We start from the raw sequence: 22,461 nt of genomic DNA, 5'->3' as shown, positions 1-22,461 counted from the left end.
AAAGGGGGAACTGAACAATTACTGGGCTGAAGATAGGGAAGCAAATAATTTGAAACTTTTGAAAGAAATCAAAAAAATACTCACTGAAATTTCCTGGGCAACAAACACAAGAAGGTTCCCAAACTATTTAAATTGAACAGAATCCTCTTGCTGAATAGAAAGAAAGGCGTTACTTTCCTACAAAATTTTTGAGGATGAAAATCTTTTTCAAGGAAATAATTTTAAACTCCTGGTGTAAAGAGAAACATTGCATATTTATTATTATTTCACATTAACAGTTATTACAAATAAAATTATCGAAATTTATCAACAAACATTACATTGGCGCTATTTGTAGCAATATAAACAATTATTATAAATCAAAATCTTCTAATTTTGATCAACATTACTTACATTGAGTTTAACCTTTAAACAAAACACTGGTTATGTACCAAAATTTTGGTTATGTACCACATGACAGAAAAGGATAATACTGACTGTCATATGTCGAAATGAAATATCAAAATCTTTTGAAATATTAATTAATTATTAAAGTTAACTTTATTTAAAAGAAGACTAATATGATAATTAGCTGATCCATAAAACTTATAATTTTATTTATTTATAATTTTTTTTAATTTGTCATGAAAGTGTTTATTTTACTTAGAAAAATTTTAACAAAACCTTGCTTCACTGGCTGTGTATTTTCTTTTCAATTATTAAGAAGTTCTATTACCTTGGAATTGGATACAAATCAAACACACTGTCCCACACAAACTGCAAATGGTCTGGATGGGCCCATGAAGACACAAAATGGACAAATCTTGGGAAGGTCAAACATTGAAATGGGCTTCGGATTATCCCGGATGAAAACAAAATGTGTTGTTCAAAACTCGGCTGCCCAATTCTTACTTAAAACCATGTGGACTTCTTAAACTATTGGAAACGCTGTTTTTCAAGTTCCTCACATGGGATATAGCACCACAAATCGGTGATTAACTAATTTATTGAACAAAGACTGCAAAATAGGATTTTCAGTTTAAATTCACCTTTTAACTCATGAAATAAAGCAAAAAAATTGCCAGTTTTAAAAAAACTATATGCCGAGATCTTATCTTTTCCGAATCCAAACTGTTTCTCCTAACTGCTCACTAACTAATTTCCGATAACAAGAACGAATATCGAAAAACAATAACGAATTTTAAAAAAAATCCGAACTCAAATAAAACAGACTGCTTTGGCGGTCCATTGTAGAGTGATAAAATTCTCCTAACTCAGTATAAACAAAACATGAACGAAAAGATTCCTGTTTATTTGATGCGCAAAGTATCTAATAGGCAGAATAAAGACCAAAAGAAAGCAATTTGTGTTAATTTTCAGTTAGTTTTAACATATAAGATATAAATTAAAATGCTACAATGTTGACCGTAAAAATGTTCATTCAAAACAAATTTGTAGAAAAGAAATATATAATAATCTACACTACTCATCACGTCACTTTATGTTCAAATGAACTACTGTAGAAGTACCCCGTATAAAACATTTTGTATAAGAGTGTAACTGTATAAATATTGTAACTGTTTGTATGGGAAAATAAAGCCGTTGCTTCTACTATTTTCCTTATAATTTCGTCATATTTTCTCAACTATTAGATCTTCTTAGGATTTCAAATATTTCAATACCAAAATTGGCCAAATCGATTTAGTCGTTTTTGATTTATTATAAAAAAGGTTATAAAAATACAAAATGATATTTGTTAAACGTCACTTTAAGATATTGTATAACTACCTGGAGCAAATAAACTAAAACTGTAGAGGTAAAGTCGTATAAAACATTTTGAATTTACAATTAAAAAAATAAGGGTCATTCAGCAAGATAAAAAATATCCTATCTCCTATGTTGAACTAACAAATACATTCTCACAAAACTTTATTGCAATCGGTTCAGTGGTTTTGAATATCAGCTTGGACAGTCATCGTGACACGACATTTTCATATATAAAGATATATACCTACTTTTAATAGTTTAATTTTGAATTCAAACTTTCGTCCTTTGGAACTTTGGAATTAAAGTTACCTATGAATGTGATGATTTATTTCTCTAGCATATTTTTAATAATTTATATGATCCCTTCATAATTTTTTCATTTTATTTATTTTCATAATATTCGACAGTTGCAGCGTGTATTTGGAAAAAATTAAAGTGATGTCTCTTGCTTCTTCTTCTTCTTCAGTGCCTTATCCGGTCCGGATTTTGGCGATCATCAAGACTATCATGGTTTTGTTGACTGCTCTGCGAAACAGCTCCGCTGAGGTCATCCCAAGGTCATCATGTCTCTCTCGGACTAAATAATATAATTTTTTTACTGATATGAGTATATGTAATTATATAGACTTAGGCAAATATGCAAATTGCATATTTTGCATATAATGCATAAAAAATGCAAAAATGTCAAATTTTGCATATTTTTATAAAAGTGAGCATAAAGTGCATATAATTTGAAAATTTGGTGTTAGGTATATATTTTTATATTCAAACTTACAGATAGCATGAAAATGCCAATTTTTAATTTTGTTTTATAATCACTTGTTATTCAAATTCTTGTTATAGTAACTAATAAAAGACAGCAGCTTATAGTTTTGTCACGTTTTGTCCTGGAATTAAGGGTTTGTGTTTGCCAGATTATGTCTCTAGGTAAGAATTTTTATTTTGACGGTCAGTTTCACTTAGTTTTCCTTTTGTTGTAAAATTGGAGGCGTAAACAACGTGTATTTCTAATTGTGAATAATTATTGTGCTTTGAAAATGCCGAAAATAAGCAATGTTAGAACTTGGATAAAACCTTATAAAGAGCTATTTGTGGATATGGATAAAGTTTATTGCTCATGTTGTGGCAAAACCGTAAGTACATACGTATTATTTTTTATTTTATTTTAAAAATTTACAGGGTGGTACAAACAAAGATTTTAAAATTGGAAATTATGTTTAAGAAAAGTACCGACACAAGGCTAGTTCGCAATAAATCGATGTATTTTTTCTTTTTTCAAGCATTTTTTAAACTCTTTGCGATAAAAAATAGGATACCTATTTAAAATTCAAATCATTCAATAGTCTACTGAAAGGTCAACATTTTTTTTCTAACAATCGCATAGTTTTCTTTAATTTTGCTAAAAACAAAAACATATCATATATTGGACTTAATTAAGTGCTTTTAATTTATGCTCACAGTATTTTTCTTTAAATGTAAACAGAAAAGACCAGGAGCCTCTTGTAAATATTTGGGGGTTCTTCCTTCTTGCACAGTCATTTCTTGACATTTTTAAGATTACTACACCGATTTTTATTTAATGTAATTTAAATATTTTAATTGTTATGCAAAAACGGTTCATCTTTAGTTTATTTCTACAATCTTAGATTTTAAAAATGGGTACAACTATAGAATATTTATATTCTTTTTTAGATTTCATCTGAAAAAAAATTTCAAATAGATCAGCATGTCAGAACCGCGAAATATTTAGCTAAAAAAGTAAAAACCACATCCGGTGAAAAATATCAACCTTCAGTGTCCAAGTGCTTTTAGTCAAGTTCCAAAAAACAAACCGAACAAGAAACTTTTAACAAAGACTTGTGTCGTGCATTAGTATCTTCTAAAATACCGCTTTCAAAATTATCTAATAAAAACTTTAGTTCTTTAAAAAAAAAAATATTACAAACAAAACATTCCCAGTGAACGAACTCTAGAGAGAAGTAATGTCAATTTGTTATACTCCTCAGTTATCCACAACATAAAAGCCGAAATAGATAATAATTACTTTTACATATGTGTGGACGAGACCACTGACTCGTCAGGAAGATACATTGTGCACTTATTGATTGGTGTACTTAGCGATGAAACCTTTTCAAAATCGTATTTAATTTTCTGTAAGCAAGTGGAAAAAACCAACGCTCTAACAATATCACGGTTTTACAAGAAACATTAGCAAACTTTTTTTATCCTGCTGCTGCGCCTAATGATAAATTATTGCTTATTTTATCTAATGCCGCACCATATATGGTGAAAACGGATAAATTTTAAATATATTTTATCCAAACATAATACATATCACTTGTTTAGATGGAATAAACAGAGTTGCGGAGGAAGTAAGAAAAAAAAATTCCACTAGTTAACAGTTTAATAGCAAGCGTCAAAAAGGTATTCCTAAAATCACCTGTAAGAATACAGTGTTACAGAGATATGCTTCCTGCTGTTCCACTGCCACCGCAACCCATTTTAACACGTTGGGAAACATGGTTGGCAGCAGCTAATTTTTACGCTGATCAGTGATCATTTTGTTGATTAAAAAAAAACAATTAACCTTATAACGGATGATAGTTGCCAACCTTTATTGGAAGCAAAGCAAGCCTTCCAAAATAACATCCTCCAACATCAACTGTCATTCATAAAATCAAATTATAGTTTTGTCCAGAACACTATAACTCAATTTGAATCCTCCAAATTATCATTGTTAGAGAGTACAGTTTTAATAAAAGAATTTGAGTCATTGTATCAAAACGTTAAAGGTACTATTGGAAAGGAAATTTTTTAAAAATTTAAGGTAGCCATGGAAAAAAAAATAGTGGTTACCAGGTTCTTTCTGAAGTGGTTCAAGTACTAGCTGGGACATTTTCCGAACTACTTAATTTACAATCATCTATTATAGTAAATTTGAAAAATGCCCCAGTTACATCAGTTGACGTCGAAAGAAGATTTTCTATTTATAAATATATGTATTGAGATAGAAGCCATAAGTTTTTATTAGAAAATTTTGAACATCATTTGATAATCTATTACCACAATTTAAAATAATATTTAATGTTAAAATAATTGTATATGTTATGTATTTATAATATTAGTAAAGTATTTTTGTAAATAAAAAAATATTGTAAATATTTTTTATTACATGCATATTTTCTAGATAAATATGCATATTTTGCAAAAAAAACTGCGTATTTTTGCATAAAATACTTTATATTTATGCGCATATTTCATACTTTTTTATTTGCATATTTGCCTAAGTATAAGTAATTAATATTTTAGTCTAAATGTAGGTGTCCACTTAACTTTATAAGTTTAAAACCGTAAATACAGGAAACTAAACTATTATTAAATTTACAAATAACAGGAAGAAAAGTAGCAAAACTGTCTCCGCCCTTATCTTTAGAACTTAGTGAATTTTAATTATTACGTCAATCATAACACTATTACACAGCGGCTTTTTGGAGAGAGTAGCAATTTCTATTTATTAATAGGATTGCAAACTGTGGGAGACCATGCTGAGCATAGTGCGTGTTATTGAGAGGTGTTGAAAAATTTGTAAACAAGCTTGTTATTAATATTAATACATTTTATTGAATTAATATTACACCGAATTATTTAATACTTGAAACGATTGAGAAATTTTACAGATGTTTGAGTGAATTAGTAATTTTGCATTATTGATTTAGAAAATATTTAAAATTGTTGGCATTTAAAATTATTATCGTATAAAACGTTTCGTTAAATTAATGCAAAGTATGAAGTCAAATCCTCAAGAAACGTATTTGCTTTTGGAATTTAAATGGACAAAGGCCTCCTTAAATATTGTCCTATTTGCTGGTCGTTTCTGGTTTTAATATTTTGATATTTATTTACGTTATGAATATGAATATGTCTAAAACAGAATATATGCGAATAGGCAGTGAAGACGAACACCCGGATTTGGAAATTAGACAAATGAAAAGGTGCTACGAATACAAATATTTGGGAAGTATTATCTGCAGTAAAGGAACAACGGAACGAGATATAGGCTATAGAGTGCAACAAGGCAGGAAGAGTGTTCAAATTTTGAATTCGATACTTTGGTCCAACAAAGCTACTATGAGAACTAAAATGACTATCTACAAAGTAATTGTAGAGCCTATTCTTACATATGGAGCAGAATGTTGGCAAATGATAGTAAAAGGAAAGAAAAAAGTTGACACGGTTGAAATGGACTACCTGAGAAAAGTTGCCGTATATCAAGAGTAGAACGTATACCTAATTATGAAATTAGAAGAAAAACAGATAGAGTTCATACAACTTCTGAAAGAATAGAAACTAGACAGTTAATATGGTATGGACACGTACAGAGGATGGACGACAACAGATGGGCAAAAAGAGCTATGGAATACAATCCAAGTAATAGAAGGAAATGAGGAAGACCAGCCAAGTCTTGGATACAAGGTGTAATGGAAACCATGAAAGACAGAGCCATTGATGAAGACACCTGGAGAGATAGAAAAAGATGGCGATCGAAATGCGGGAAGCGGCAGAAGCTGTAGGATCCCCGCTTATATATATATATATATATATATATATATATATATATATATATATGAAGTAACAAGAAGTCCAGAGACCTCTCTCTGATAGTAAATTCTTTCTCTAATAGTAAATACTTTCATATATATATATATATATATATATATATATATATATATATATATTTACGTTATTGGTTATTTTGTTAAGTAATTAATCATGATAGTTTTAATGGGAATTAAATTGGAATTATTGGTGATTTAAATAAGTTAAATCTCGTCCTTTCTCGTCTTATTTCACTACTTACTCCTATTTCTTACAGCTTAATCCTTAATCGTGTTGGTACTTCGACGAATATTCCTGGCATCTCCTATATTATTACTCCGTTTGAATCTTGGTCCCCTTTGTCAAAATTTTTTGTGTTTGTTTTGCACTGATTATACCTTTAGTTTGAGATAATTCTTATGAACAGCATCAGTCCAAATCTGCAACAGTAATACTCTTTTAGAAGGATTAGTGAAGCTCTTTAAATTAAAAGAGAAGGCCAACAAGTGACCTCTCATGTTGGTAGAAAGAAAAATAATAATAAAATTACATAAGCAGTAATACAATATAGATGGTAATTACAGTTACCAGTGTTACAAAGAATTGGTTAACCATTTAAAATCCAAATCATACTGCTTATATGTAAGTCATAATTCCATTTGGACTGATACTGTTTTCTAAGTCCAAAACGAAACGTTTCCGCTAATATATGGAATATTAAAATTTAGCTTTGTTTCTTGTATCCTCTTATCTGACTAAGAACTTCAAGAGTTACAGTGTGAAAGGTTTCCAACCATTGCCATTGTTTTATCACTGGTTATTGAGTTTGACAGTCTTTGCTCCTTATGTATATATATCTATATGTATATATATATATATATATATATATATATATATATATATATATATATATATATAAAAGGAAAAGAAGTCTTTGCTGACAACGTTAGAAATTGTTGTCACAAGTGGAGAACAAAAATACCAATTGCTCATATACTTCATTAAAATACATAAAAGCATAACACCCAGACTGACAAGACTTTTTAAAGATTTCACAAATTTAAAAATAGCATTTAAAACTTTATTAACTGCAAGATCTATATATTCCAAAGTCAAAGATAAAAGTGACATCAACAGTAGCGCACCTAGAATTTGCCTCTGGGGGGGGGGGGTTTTGGTTGGTGACCGAAAATTTTTTTATGATGCTACCTCCATTTTGAGTCCTTAAAACATGTAAATAACAGTGTCGGAATAGGGCCCTGGGGGGGGGGGGGTTAACCCCCAAACCCCCCCCCCCCCTGGGTGCGCCACTGGACATCAAAGATTGTTCCAACGTAGTTTACCAGATTCCTTGCAATAATTGTAATTTGGTATATGTGGGACAAACCACTCGTAGCCTAGGTAGTCGCTTAATCAGTCATCGAAGCGACAGCAGACTATATCCGGAAAGATCTGCCCTTGCAGAACATGTAAATAAAGAACATCACATAATGAATTATGAATCAGTCAAAGTTTTAGCTACTGAATCCAATTACAAAAAAAAAGGACTCTTCTTAGAAATGGCATTCATTGCTTAAAATTCAAACGCAATGAACAAAAGGAGTGACATTAATCAGTTAAGCACCATTTACTCCTACCTATTATATTTGGATACACATTCACATTTCAATGATGTTTCAACAACTGAGTCATTGTAAAGTTTCCATGTTTCTTCATTTACTATATTTCTCATCTTAATAAAAGAATTGTTTTTTCAACCTAAATACAATCTTTGTTAAATTTTGATGTGTAATATTAGTAGTACTACATAAGACAAAGAAAACAAGAAGAAGTACTGTCATTTGCAATGTCCAGGAATAACAGCAACTCTTAACCTATCACTCCACTGTTGGCCGGCACAAGTTTAAATCCCGGCCGGTTTAAATCGTTGTAATTGTCTTTTTCTTATGTGTTAAAAGTAAAAATAATTGTCAAGTTTGGTCTTTTACACCATGCAATTTATATATTTTTTATTTATTGACTCAATCAATGAATGGTGCGTGAAATTGTCACATGTGAGTAGAATATCCACGAAAGACAAATCTCAATAACGTAAGTTTTTATAACCTTCTACACTCTTAATAGGTTTCGAGGATGCTTTACTAACAGTAGCACTTTATTTCAGTTTTTCCTGATGATGAAAATAAACATTTTCGAAAGCTTGAAACTTAGTTAAAAGAGTACACTTATTTCACCGCTGCAAATCCCAATAAACCTCAAAGCTATATATATATATATATATATATATATATATATATATATATATATATATATATATATATATATATATATATATATATATATATATACATGTATATACAGGGTGGTCCTGTACAAACTAGTACAGTACTAGTACAGTATAATTGTACAAACAGAAACTATAGATTCTACACTTTAAAATATTACGATGTAAGCCAACTTGCTTTAATAAAATATTGATATTAAGAAAGATAGTTAAAGTGGAAAGTTAAAATTTTATTTTTCGCTATAACTTTTACGTTTGTAAATATATTTGGACAAAAATTTACAGTTGGATGCTTTTAGTAGGATAAATTATAATTTTATACGTACTTTAATATAACTAATAGAGGGCGCCACATATGCCACATGTGTGGCATATATTTGCGCTTAACTTTTTTGCTCTTTAAGTTAGCTCTATTTGTGTTAAAAAATATTAAAGATACATTGTTTTTACAAAGAAAAGATATACTTGTTAGTAACCTGAAAATTCAACCGTTTTCGAGATAAATACATTTTATAAGTCAGCTGCACAATAATTCTTAGTTTGATATTTGTGCGGTAAAGCACTGAATACCTGTAGATAAGCATAATTCATAGTTTATTCTTATTAAAACAACTCAAAGATGATAATGTAACATCACAAAATGGTTTGTTATATGTGCTAAATGTCTTATTGGAGAAAAAATATTTCATCTTCTTCTTTAGGTGCCGTGTCCGTATTCAGACGTTGGCCGTCATCATGTTTACAATGTCTCTTTTGCTATCGCTTTTTAAGTTTCTATAATGGCGTTGTATTACTTTTTCTCTATTGTAAAATGCTAAAAACCCAAAATATGTGGTTTATGCAAGATGGTACACAACCAGATTCTAGAAAGAAGGCAGTTATAACATACTTAAATACAACTTTTCTGAACGTTGGATTGGTCGTGGTAGTCATATTCCTTGGCAATGTGATGAGATATTGATATAATTATTAAATTTATCCAAAATCCAAAAAGAGTATTTATTGTTCATTACGTAAACTGTTTACCCATTTTTATTAGGACAAATAGAAACTAGAGCACAGGTATTGAATAACACATATGTGTCCTGTTTCATAATACTTTTGCTACAAATCTAACCTAAAAGGCTCAGCATTTTTACAAAAACATCATTGTTGTCCCAATAACCGATATTGTTATAAATATAGTAAACACACAGGCAATTTAGTTCAGCATAATATTAGTTCGTTAGTAAATCATAATAGTCCATTTGTTCGAGATGTAATTATAGTTACTCGTAAGCTGTAACGTAATCATATAAATAGGTACTGTCATCGATATATTCATCCATTATACATTATAGCCACCACGTAGCCCCGAATTTAATCCGCTTGATTTTGGTGTATGTGGCGCATTAAAACAACGTGTATCATGAACATTCGCAACCAACTGTGGGAAGAAATAAATACTGCAGCATTTTCTTTAGAACCAATGATGTTATTTAATATGAAATATATTGACAAATGAATTAAAGAAAATGGTGGACATATCGAACACTTACTTTGACAAAAAGTTATGTTATTTAGTTTAACTATTTTCTAATTTGGTTTGTAAACAAAATGTTTTGATTATGACTTTAATTTAACATAAAACGTAAAATGTTTGATGTAGAATCCTTTTATTCTGTTATTTTGTCAAATTCTATTATTAATTATCCTGCTGATATATTTATTTTATTTAATATTTCGTTAATTATTAACTTTAGTTAAAGGTATTTTATACCAAAAGTCAGAAGTATTAATGTTTTTGTTTATTTTTTCTTCGTTGCCTGGAGTAATTGCCTTAGATCAGAATTATGCAGCTGATTTTTAAAATGCGATTACCTCGAAAACTATTGAGTTTTGAAGTTATTAACAAGTATACCTTTTTTTTGTTAAAATAATGTATCTTTAATATTTTTTATCCCAAATACAGGTAGCTTAAAGAGCAAAAAAGTTAAGTGTAAATGTATACAACATATGTGGCATAAGTGGCGCCCTCTATCAGTTATATCAAAGTGTGCATCAAATTATAATTTCTCATATTTAAAAGTACCCAGTTGTAAATTTTTATACATAAATGTTTACAAACATGAAAGTTATAGCGAAAAATAAAATTTAAATTTTGCAATTTAACACCCTGTATCTTTCTTAATATCAACATTTTATTAAAGCAATTTGGCTTAAATCGTAATAGTTTAAAGTGTAGAATCTACTGTTTCTTTTTGTACAATTACTTAAGGACCACCCTGTATATATATATATATATATATATATATATATATATATATATATATATATATATATATATATATATATATATATATATATATATATATATATATATATATATATATATGTATATATATATATATATATATATATATATATATATATATATATATATATATATATATATATATATAAATATATATTAAAGCTTTAAAGTGTGTCCAAACCAGATGGAGTAATATGTGGAGAGCTCATTCCAAAATGAAACCGTTATCTATTTTCTATAAAGAAACATTGCAAGAAGAAATTTCTATTTTACGAGATCAACATTGCAAAAAAGTTCGGAAAGGAAGACCACCTTCTTTAATATTGTTCAGGATCAACTCTACCCAAATCGTAAACCTGTCAAAGACTTAAAAAAGAAACACATGTTTGATTTGCTTCTTTACGTTACACCGCACTACCACAATTTTTATAAAGATTTGCCAGTAATAGAAAAGGCTAAACCTCGAGCTTCAGTGATTGGCCAACTTGACTCTAATAATGACAGTGACGATTCGGATAATTACATAGACTAACTGCTTTCACGTTATTTTATTTTTTAATTCAGTAGACACTTAGCATGTCATTTTTCCTTCTATAAATGTATCAAAAAAGAAAAACGCTTTTAATTTTTATCAACTTTTCTTATACTTAAGTTTATCAGTATGTTACCTTTCAATAAAAATTATTAGCACTTATATGGGAGTAGTTATTTTATTACAGCAAGTTTTGAAACAGTGTCAATTTTCTCAGTTTTTATATTTAGTGACTTACACTGATTGGCTTCTGAGCCTTCCATGTGTGTAACCTGTCTGTGTGTTGATACGGTCGAAACTGTCCCATAATATAGGAAGTACATCTTTCTGAAGAATTTGGGAAATAGAAAAAGAAGAAGTACGTTGTTAAAGTTTTAGAAATTTGGGAATCACTTTATTGTCTTGACATGCTCAAAAATGTTAAATCACAAAGAAGACGATTTTTACGGATCAGCAGATTGCTATATGATTTAGTGAGCTACAGACGAAAAAAAGTTACAGATGTAATTCAAAAGATTGCCATGTTAAAATGGAACTGGGAGGACATGTAATGAAAGACAATTGTTGGACGAAGCGAATTCTTGAATGGCTATCAAGAGCAAACAAAAGAACTAGAGGCAGACCTCAAACCAGATAGACTGATGACATCAAGCGAATGACTGGTCACGAATAGATGGAAAAAACAACAAATAGAAATAGACACACCTAAGAAAGGCTTATATCCGACTATGGATGGAATAGCTGTTAACCCTTCTCTGGGCAAGGTAGGTCCAACGGGCCCGAGCGATTCCGGAAACTCAATAATAAAGATTAAACGTTTAACAAACAATGTAAACATCTCTTTAATTTGAACATCAAAGAGATGTTTACAATAGGTGTTATATCTATTCTAAATGAATTTTAAAAACTGTTAATCATTGTTGTAATGCAATAATATTGTTGTGTAGGTACCTATACATATTTTGAAATAAATAATGGATCTGCTATCAGTCGTTTGATATCGATGTTAGTGTCGACAACTAAGCTCCTTAAATTATATTGAATTACAGTGAAAGTAGATAGTGCGAATAAAATGTCCCGAAAACCATTATCAGCTGCAGAACTGCAAGATATTGTTAATAATTTATGGGATTTCAATGATGAAGAATATCCTGAAGCAGGTGGCGTTGAAAGTGACTCTGAAATTGAAGATCATCTTTCGGAAGCAAGTGAAGAGTGTAACGATTATTTTGCCTACTACATAGGGTATTACTGTAGGAGGTTGAAAGTTAAGGACAAAACTTATTGGGGTGGAGATAGGGCAAGCAAAACAAACCGAAACGTTGCGAAAAGCCACTCAGGGTTTATTTGGAGAACTGGGTCGTGGACCCAGTGAATGACAAGGGGACTGAAATGGGGTAACTACAAAAATGAAACAAAAGGGTTACTTACATGAGTCTCCTGGACAAACAAAACACAAGAAGGTTCCCAAGCTATTTAAATTAAGGACGCCGCTTTGAAAAATCTTCCTACTGGATAAAAGAAAAGGTTCTTCCTTCCTAAAAACACAAAAAGGATTTAGAGAGTTAGTTAAAAGAAATAAAGAAAATGGTTTAGCGAAAAATTAAACATTTATTACTGCCTGACCACAAACAGTTACAAAAGTAAATAGTACAAAAATACTATGTTAATAATTACAAAAGTAAATACAAAATAACAAAGAAAAAACACTTACTATGTTCTATCCGTTTACAAAACTCTAGAAGATTGGAGATACTACAAAACTTACAATTGTTAATGGGCGACAATTCGTAGCAGAAATAAATTATTACAATGAAGAAATATCTTTTTAAGTGAAACTATGCATAGGGGTTAATCTTTTTTCAAAAACAAAAACAAAATCTCTATTATGATTAGGTATTTACCAAATGTCAAAAAAAAATAAAGCTAACTGTCAGATGTCAATATTAAATTTTAAAACAGAACAAATAATGACAGGTAGACCTAGGCCACACCCTAGCATCTACAATTTTAATTATTACAATTTCTTAAATTGTTTGAAAGCAATATTAATGAAAAAAGTCTATTTTTACTTTAAAAGTTCAAACAAAAAAAGTTACCTGGGTTTCACTAAAATTTTTGGGGTTAGGAACTGGACTTACAAAAATTTCTGAGGTCAGAACTGAAGTTAGATTCACCGCTACACGAACAAATTCATCTCCAAACTGCGAAAATTAAGGTTGGAAGTTGGGGCACTGGACGCAAAATTTGAAGCTCCACTGCTTAAAACTGGAATAGGTACAACTGGACACAATGGCTACATGTGGTTATCCTTCAAAATTGTTGTAGACGACACAAATCTCTTAGATACTGAGAAACATAGAAACAGTGTATAATTCACTATTTTTAACAAATTTGCGGGCTTCTGGACGCCGACACCCACAGCGTGTTCTCTTTTCAAAGATTCTCCTCAACCTGACTTCACTTCGACCTCGATCTGTGTACCCGGCTTCTACCGTTTCCCTTACCCCGCGTACCAGTCTTCGCAACAAATCAACCCAAAATTCGTTTCAAACACGCTTGACCTTGAATCATTGCTTTCTTTTAAAATCGTAGAACTAACACGTATAACACTAAATCAATATAACCATATTTAACTTCGCAGTTACAACTGGAATTTGTAATGTTTCCTTTACATCACAATATAAACAGAGAATCAGCGAAATACTTATATTTGGCCCAGGGGCGTACCAGAAAAATTTTATACTTTGATTATTCGATATTATGATTTTTTCTACATGCTATAAGAGGATGATCAGCAAGTAGTGTTGAGTGATAATAAAGAAGAACGTGTAGCTACAAGTTACCACAGAGTGTGTAATTTTTGAAACTAAGGATGGAATTAACTGAAAGGGCCAACCACAACCGACAAGACGTATGCGATCCTGTGACATAATAAAAAGCACAGTGCACCGAGTAATGTTAGCCCCTGGTCAAAGTGTAGATGATCCTGTTGATACCTTTTGTTCGTTTTTGGACGAAAAAATTGTGAACGAAATAGTGAAGTGTACAAATAAAGAAGCCGAAAAGTCCTGGGGATAGAGAACTGGAAATATTTCGACTCTACAGAGCTATATGCCTAACAACAGGTGCAAAAACAAATTTGTGAAATATGCAGCAGAAATGTGTGTAAAGATCACTGTATAATTAAAAAGTTTGTAGGTAAGTATTCCAATAAAGAAAAATAAATGACTAGTATATGGTATTTTTATTTTTTATTGTTTTTTTAACCTATTACTTAATAATAATTTAATTTGTCATATCAGTTTGCTATTTTAGTTGGGAGTAAGACAATCTTGTGGCTTAGTCCCAACTAAAATAGTAAGTAAATTGATATGAGAAAGTATTAATTTGTAAAAGTAAAATAATAATATTCTTCTGACTTTGCGTTTTATTCATTTTGTAAAGATTGTTTTTATCGGTACTTTATACATGAGCTGCTAATTACCATAATTTCTCAGAAGGGTTTTTACACAATAATGAAAGGCAACAACACCGTAATCTTTTTCCAGGGTATGCGTAAACATCAACCCCTCTTTTCAAATAAAATGACCTGGTAGATTTACAAAAGTTTTTATTTATTTATTAATTAGGTCTTTATTTGGCTCCAAATGTTCATAAATATTTTTTCTACAAAAATTTTCTTGCATTTCATTATTTTGTGCAAATTCTTCAGGTAGATCGCACCCACAAGGTAGACCGCATACTATAGTAGCACTTTTTTTTTAAATCTAGACAATGCAAATTTAACTTTAATAAAAAATCAAAAAAGAATATTAGAAATATCTGGGTAAATATGAATAGTACACTCAAGAACAGTTGTGGGTTGTCCCACACGAGTTGTTAAAACCCGAGTTGTCCGGTTACGTAAGTAAAATGCGTTGCCCGGATAAGGGTTAATGATGATAATATATATAAAATAATACATACGCATATCACGTAACTGTGTGATCGAGAGTGCCATGAAAAATACACCTAAACAAAAGCTGTAACACAAAAAATAGAGTGGCAGTAATAAAATAATAACACATTGGTAAACTTTTTAAATGCAATTGAAACTGCAACCAATTTCGGCCTCTGGTGATATTTTATTTTTTGTTCTGGCGATGAGAATATTAAGCATAATATAGTAAATTATTCGTAATTAATTTTTAATAAAGCCATTTACATTTAAAATATTGTTACTGTATGATAATTAAACACTATAAAGTAGCCAATCTTTCAACTCGTTCTCATGTCAAATGTTTAAAAATATTATGTTAGAAAATCCCCCTTAGCAGTTCGATACTCATCGTGACTATCAAGAATCCCTACGGGCAGTTGTTAAAGGTGTGGTAGTGTGTAATAGTAAGTGGTAATAGTACAACTCACCAAAACGTGCTGCATGGTCACCTCAAGCCATTTACCAGAATAATTTAATCGATTTTAGCGTGTATGATTCTGATGCCAAAATGCAACGAGTTGTAATATGTTTCCTCTTCGGGCAAATATGATTGCAGTGATTAAAATGATTTTGACATGATTCAAAATCTGCAAATTTTGTTTTCTATTTTAAAGTATCACAGTGCTTTTTTATGTTTTTGTTCAATATATATAATAAAGATTTGACGATGGCCAAAATATCCTACGTGAATTATAGATGTTATTTGTTATTTGTTTGAGAATAACACGCGACGATATTGGTAACATGCTGTGATTTATGATGCGTTTGTTAATTTTTTTTAAACAAATCGAATAAAACATGAATACCATTTTACTATATTTGACGACACCATCTAATCAGTCAAGAATATCCACTTTGGATCTGGGCCTTCCTCATACCATTTGTATATCTTATTTATTAACTTTTAGGGTCTATAAATAATGAGATAAAATAAGTGTTCAATATAAGACTAAATTTTTTACAAAAAAAAAATAGAGGAAAGACATAATTATATGTTGAATACCACGGAATTACAAAAAAAAATAGATGAAAACCACAAGTTAATGGTGAGATGAGAACATGTTGGATGGAGATGGATCTAACTAGTCGAGGATACAAAAAATAACGAAAAAAAGTTGATAACATCACACTACAACTAACAATAATAAAGCTCCTGACACAGATGATTGAAAAAATACTAAAAAATAATAAAACTACCATCACAATTTTGCTAAAAAGATAATAAATCTTGGAAAACTATCGTTTAATAACACTTTTAATGAATTTTTTGTATAAGTTACCATTTCTTGGTAGTTAAACTATTTTATGCAAAAATACTAACACATTATCGTGACGTAAAGGTTACTGCCTATCATGAGTCATACGCAGATACCTATCTACAATCTTAAATCCAGAGACTAACAAGAAATATGTACTTATCTTTCGCTTTAGTCTGAAGTTAAAAAATCTAGATGCTACGATGGCCATAAATAAACACAATTTGGCAAGTGTTGTTTTCTGTCAGCTGTGCTAGGATCAATGTAGAAAAAGAATTTTTCAAAAAATATTTCTATAGCTTAGAAATATGTTTCAGTCATTGCAATTTCAGGTTATTTCGTATTGTCAAATATATGCAGATATCTATTAACTATGTGTATATTTATATTTTCTTACTTTAGTGTCACTTTGTAAGGTGCAATTTATTAAAAAGACTTTCATATTTTTTAGATCGTAATATGCTACCTGAAAGCTGTACTAGGACCTTTTAAGTTACTAAAGTTCTCTGGTAAAGAAAACAGACCAGAATCCTAGATTCTCTGTTAAAAACCAGCCTTACATCCACAGGGAACATTTTCTGCCATATCGTCTTCACCTAAGAAGAGGCAACATTTTTGTTGTCATTAGCTACTCCTATGTTTGCTTCAATGTTTTTGGAGTGGTAATTCTTTGGTCTTACTTTGAGTAACTAGTCTTACAAATACCCTTAAATTGCGTTGGTTAAGCTTTAGTAACAAAGTAGTATTTGGTATTAAAAAGACTAATAATTATTTTGAATAGGATCAATAGTCAGCAATATTAGAAAACGCACAAGACGGGGCTGCATATTTTCTTCAATGGTATTTAACTTATATCATCAAACTTGTTCTGGACGAGTGGGAAGAAGCCATTTCAGAAGGTGAAGTCAAGGTATTCAATATTCGCTTTGCCGACGATATATTGTTTATAACCCAAAGTGAAAAAGAGCTTGAGATGGTATTTAACACATTAAAAAGAGATAGCGAGGAATATGGACTACTATTTGATCAAAATAAGACAAAATTAATATCAGATAAGGAAAATGTAACGGTGATAATAGATAAAATTTGATATGAGGACAAAATTAAAGACCTAAAAATACTAAAATAACGAAAGAAGATAATAAACGGATCTTATACTAAATTAACAAAGGATCCAAAGAAATGGAACATGATTTTTACAGTCTGCAACAGGAAATATGGCGCTTCATCAGAGGTCAAAGAACGGAGGTAAAGAAACTAATAGAACCAAAACACATAGAAAAGAATAAGTGGATTGACTACCTAAAAAACATATATGCAGAGGAAGAACAAATGACGCTAGAATCGAAAACACCAGAAATTAACACAAATGAAGAATTTAATATAAATGTACAGAAAGTTCAAAAAATACTTGAAAACCTGAAGGACAGAAAAGCAGCAGGTAAAGACGAGAAACCAACCGAGTTACTAAAATATTTTGGAGCAGCAATGACACAACAATTAACAACATTAATTAATAAAATTATAAAACACAATAAAATTCCGGAATAATGGAGAACGAGCGAACTAATTTTACTATTTAAAAAAGGAGATAAAAACAGCCAGAAAACTAAGAAGTATAAACTTGTTAAATATTACGCTAAAACTTTAGTAAAATTTTACAAGAACTAATAAATCAGAGGATAAGTTTAGCAGATGATCAACAGGGTTTTCTTAGTGGAAGATTGTGTACAGCTGCAATATTCGTTATAATGCAAATTATTGAGAAATCACTAGAGTATAATAGAACAGCATTTCTGTGTCTAATTGACCTAAAGAAAGCGTTTGACAGAGTAAGACTCAAAGATGTAATCCATCTTCTGTATAATAGAGAAGTTCCCCTAAATATTAGAAAAACTATCGAAAACATCGACCAAAATAACAAAATGGAAGTCAGAATAGTTGGACAACTTACAGAACCTATGGAGATAGTCAGCGGAATAAGACAAGGGGATTCATTGAGCTCCATGCTCTTCATTTTGATCATGGATGAAATCATCAAAACCGTTAACAAAGGAAGAGGATACAGAATGGGAAACAAAGAAATCAAAATACTATGTTACGCAGACGAGGCAATATTGATAGCCCAAGATTAAGATATTCTGTAAAGACTGGTCCATAGATTTAACATAAGAGCAAAATAATTTAATATGACAGTTTCATTTCAGAAAACTAAAACAATAGTAGTCAGCAAAGAACCAACCGGATGTAAAATAGCAATTGATGGCATCAGTTTGAACAAGTAATGAAAATAAAATACCTGGAAATTACACTGTCTAGCTATGGAGACCTGGACAAAGAAGGGAGAGATCAAGTGCAAAAAGCAAATAGACTGGCAGGATTCCTTAATTACACTATATGGCGAAACAGACACATTAACACTGAGATAAAGTCCAGAATTTATAAAGCCAGTGTAAGATCAATAATGACATATGCCTCAGAAACAAGACCCGACACAGCCACAATATAAAGGCTACTGGAAACGGTAGAGATCAAAGTACTGAAAATAATTACAGGAAATGCGCTAAGAGATTGAAAGAGAAGTAAAGACATTAGAAGAAAATGTTACACAAAATGGAAAAAAATGGAATAACCACATAGGCAGAATGTCGTCAAAATAGCAAGAGATACGTCACCAATCGGCAGAAGAAGTATCGGACGACCGCGCAAAATTTGGAGTGACAACCTTTCATAGAGGTATTAATCTGTCAATGAACACGCATAATTGCTTATAAAGAGGAAGAAGAAGAAGAAAAATAAAGGATCCAAAGAAGCCTTTGGACAACAGGATATATAGAATTTTATTTAAGTTTAAAGACTATTTATCAAAGAAAATTAATAATACCCCGTTACAGCAAGTTATCTTATTTTTATAGAGTACCAAAAGTTCATAAAGCGAATACACCACTTAGACCTATTTGTAGTACCGTGAATTCTTCTTGTATGAATCTGTCTAAATCTTTATTAAATATGATACAAGCATTTGCAAATAATAATGACACATTTATAAAGAATACACAACATTTTTCAAATAAATTATCTAATATAGAATATTATAAAAAAAAATATATACTAATAATTTAGTTATTTTTGACATAAATAGTTTAGTCACAAATGTGCCTTTAGAAATAATCAAAACAAAATTAGAGAATGATGATACATTGACAAACTAGAATAAAATTTTTGCCTAGCAACGGGCTCTACTGTATCTGTATTATCAGCGAATATATTTATTGAAGATTTATTATGGAAGATTTCGAAACAAATATTATTTCTAAACAAAATTTAAAACCCGGAAGTATGGTTGAGATATGTAGGTGGTGTGTGATAAATATATAAAAGTGGATGTATGTATATATATAGTGGATAGATACTTACAATGTGATTATTATGCAATTACAAGAAGGTGGTTACAATTGCATTAAAAAAATTTATTTTCGTTATATAATCAAAATTCTCTGAATACTAGTAGATTTAAATTTAAGTGGTGATCTTAGAAAAACTTGCTATATTTTCTATTTTTTACCATACATAGTTATCAGAACCCAACATAATCACTACTTGTAGAAAAAATGCAAAACTAGTAAAACAAAATTATATACACTTACATACATTAGGAAAGAAACTTAGCATTACGAATATTATTATACATAAATGTCAAGATCAGTAGCTGACACTCAATGGCAAATCCATCGGAAACTCAGATACGTCGACACAAACCATAGACATAAATAAACCATAACATAATAAAACATAATTAAACCATAGACATAAATATCATTACGAACATTTGTAATAGAAACATTACTATTTGCAATACATCTGTTAATATAAGCAAAACTATATTAGAGAAAATAAAATATAAATTCATTTGCTTTTCTACTTATACTGAACCACCTTCTCTTTGTGGAATTTAAAGGGTGCTTATCACAATGTAGGTAGATCAAAACTGATGAAGGCACTACAGGAGTATAAAATCCCATCTAATACAATCAAACTGGTAGAGGTCCCGTCATTTCGGAAGGCATCTAATTTGCATATTATGAGGCATGTTGAAATTGTATAAGAACCGCCTTTGAAGTTGGTGATTGGTTACTGAAATTTTAACTTAACGATAGTGGCGCGCACTATTTAGTAGATACAGCTAAAACATATTATACTGAATAAAGGCGATTTTTTAGTTTTCAATAATTTTGAACATATAGCCAACATTTGAAAAATGATCAGGAAGATGTTTAAAGGGACAAAAACAATACCTTCGTAATACGTTTTTCCTGAACAAACAAACTATTTTTATTGTACAAAAGAATTATTAAGCTCTGAATATTGATAAGTTTAACAAAATGGATTTTTAAAATAGCAATTAATTGTCAAGCGTATTTTCCAAAATATCAAATACCAATACAATACCAAAATATTAAAGAGTGAGGATAATTATATGCTAATGAACGGTCCGAATTACATGTATCTAGAACTTCTACCTGATTTAATTCTTTTCTTGGAAGCCTTTTAGTGATATAATAAAGTCATGTAAACATAAATATTCCTGTCTTTGGGAAAGACCTAATTTCATGGACCTACCCGATTTAAGACGTTTCTTAGAAATATATATTAGCGATATAATAAAGACTACCGTCAATATTGCTGTCCTTCTAAAATATATGCACATCTAAGTTTGTAAATATAAACTTTAAAGATATAGCCATTTTCGGTAATTCGTGGCATTCATTTCTAAGTGGTAGTCACCGGATTTACTACCAGACTTACATATTAAAAGCGCGTTTGGAATAAATCCCATTTCACCACCAGCATGCACTATTATTAAACGTTGACACTTCGAAATGTTCATCAATAACCCTTTACTAGAATTATCATTCGTCAAGTTTTCGAAAAAGTATGTCCACTGTGTACATGTCTCATCGAGGTAAACAATGGGTCTGTTTTCGTTACTATAATGTTTGATAAGTCTTAAGTATTTGATTCTCCAAGTCCTTATTTCCGTCTTTTCAACCAACAATTTTTTGTTGTCCTGTGCTATCCTCCAACGGAAATTCATATTTCGAAGAATTTTTCGTAGCGAGGCTTCTGATACTTTAATGTCCAAATCTCTCTCAATTTTGTTCTTTAATTTATTAACAGTAACACGACAATTCTCTGTTCTATGAAAATCGTGTATTATACGCCGAACATCTGTAATTTGATATTCTGGTAAATCTGTCACAGGTGACTTTCCTGAAGGTCTCTTTGAAGAAAATTCAACTTTGTTTTTATTATATACAGACCGTTTGCTCTCTTGTAGTATTCTGGATACGGTCCGTACAGAAATGCCTATAACGACGTAAATATAATCAGCGTATAAGTAAAATGAAAGATGCAGTAAGAGAAGATCTGGAGAAAATGGGAGTGAGACAATGGTTAATAGTGACACAGGACCGACAAACATGGAAGGCAATAGTAAACGCGACGCGATGATGATGACGTAAATAATAATTCAAAATGATTGGTATGTTGCAAGAATAATTCTTCAAATTTTAAACAGACAACATAAAGAAACAAAAAAGTACATTGAGAAGTAACTCAAAGCGATAGTAGAAAATAAAAAAATAAATAAATAAGAGCTTTCTACGAAAACAAAAGCCTATGAATTCTTTCTCCACATATGAAAAATGATGACGATCTATTACTAAATGAACTAGCTAGGGGAATAATGACAATTTTACAAAAAATTATGGT

General features: G+C 30.4%; 1 long non-coding RNA gene across 3 annotated transcripts; it reads right to left on the bottom strand.

Moving 5' to 3' along the window:
- Positions 1-331: 331 nt before the first annotated feature.
- LOC140446929 (uncharacterized) lies at positions 332-13,932 on the bottom strand. Of its 3 annotated transcripts, XR_011951534.1 has the most exons (5): positions 13,551-13,932; positions 13,166-13,206; positions 12,883-12,989; positions 6,605-6,782; positions 332-2,323 (listed from the first exon to the last, which is right to left on the bottom strand). It is a non-coding gene; the product is annotated as an uncharacterized lncRNA (long non-coding RNA). The 3 variants fall into 3 exon arrangements; XR_011951535.1 differs by lacking the exons at positions 12,883-12,989; positions 13,166-13,206; XR_011951536.1 differs by lacking the exons at positions 12,883-12,989; positions 13,166-13,206 and having other exon boundaries at positions 13,593-13,932.
- Between the last annotated feature and the right edge of the window lie 8,529 nt (positions 13,933-22,461).

The sequence above is a fragment of the Diabrotica undecimpunctata genome, chromosome 7 (genome assembly GCF_040954645.1).
Source record: "Diabrotica undecimpunctata isolate CICGRU chromosome 7, icDiaUnde3, whole genome shotgun sequence".
Classification (NCBI taxonomy): domain Eukaryota; kingdom Metazoa; phylum Arthropoda; class Insecta; order Coleoptera; family Chrysomelidae; genus Diabrotica; species Diabrotica undecimpunctata.
This window is presented reverse-complemented; position numbering and strand designations above follow the sequence as displayed.